At 33.8% G+C, this 1185-nt stretch overlaps 1 long non-coding RNA gene across 1 annotated transcript; it reads right to left on the bottom strand.

Moving 5' to 3' along the window:
* Positions 1-6: 6 nt before the first annotated feature.
* LOC109593421 (uncharacterized) lies at positions 7-1146 on the bottom strand. Its single transcript, XR_002190946.1, has 4 exons — positions 1023-1146; positions 853-933; positions 506-555; positions 7-101 (listed from the first exon to the last, which is right to left on the bottom strand). It is a non-coding gene; the product is annotated as an uncharacterized LOC109593421 (long non-coding RNA).
* Positions 1147-1185: the final 39 nt, after the last annotated feature.

The following is a 1185-nucleotide window of genomic DNA, read 5'->3' as shown; positions in this document are numbered from 1 at the left end:
AACTTGTCAGCAAAGTCTTCGTCAGCTTTCTCAATCTCTACTCCTCTGACTGAGGAGAACTGGTCAATATCTAACACATCTTTAGCATAGACTGCTCTGGACTGAGGGGTTAAGATAAGAATAATAATCATTTAATTAATCTTATTATAATAATTAGGATTAATACTAAAACTATGCACTGCATATGTACATGTATTATGTACTAAATTTTGCAAAAAATATCTCAAAAATATGTGACATAAACCAATTAAACTTGCAAGTCTTTAACTGCTAAAAACAACAAACTTATTTCTATTTTTTGAATATAAAGTTAAATAATTTATACTCATACATTCAACAAGATTACAGCATATACATGTACATGGCTACATCACAAATGGCCTCAAGTGACAAACAAACATTACATGCAACATCCATTACAAAACATCCATTACATGTATACATGTACATGTAATGGATAATTTCTATATAATATACAGTGTATTACAATAGCACTGGTCCTTACATTGGGTATGAAAGGCGGTGGTATGAGTCCAGCCTCTAAATGAGCAAAGTCTAGAGGAGGAGAGAAGAATCATGAGTAATCAATAGAAACCAATGTGAACAAACTAAAGGATGGACTGCATTAGTTATAATGACTCCTATCTCATATAAAGGCACTGCATGAACCCTCATCACAACAGTGAATATTAATGTAAAGACACTCCTTATAGTTTGTGATGACTGTCAGACCAATTATGCAGACACTAATGATCTATTTTAGTACATGATCCAATGAAATTGTTTATACTATACATGACAGCATGCTTTGCCATCATAAGACCTGCTGCCTTGCATCAAGACTGTGTGTACCTTTGATTCTGGTCCAGCTTTAGCAATACGGGATATAGTCTGCTTACCCATAGAACTAATCAATGTACTGAACTTAGACACCTATTATAATAGATTGACATAAATTATCATAATAATAATACAGTAAGACTTATATTGAAAGCACAATAGCAGCACACAAAATGATATACTTCAATGTTGCTGAGATCTTTAGCTCTCTTTATTTGTAGTTCATTCTGTTCCCTCAAGAACTGAACCTCAGCCTCTTGCATCTGATCAGAGAATAGAAAGGGAACACATAAGAGAAGGAATAGAAAGGGGACACATACATGTAAGAGAAGAGAGGGTGTGTGT

Source organism: Amphimedon queenslandica, unplaced genomic scaffold, assembly GCF_000090795.2.
Source record: "Amphimedon queenslandica unplaced genomic scaffold, v1.1 AMPQUscaffold_1580_Cont26411, whole genome shotgun sequence".
Lineage (NCBI taxonomy): Eukaryota > Metazoa > Porifera > Demospongiae > Haplosclerida > Niphatidae > Amphimedon > Amphimedon queenslandica.
This window is presented reverse-complemented; position numbering and strand designations above follow the sequence as displayed.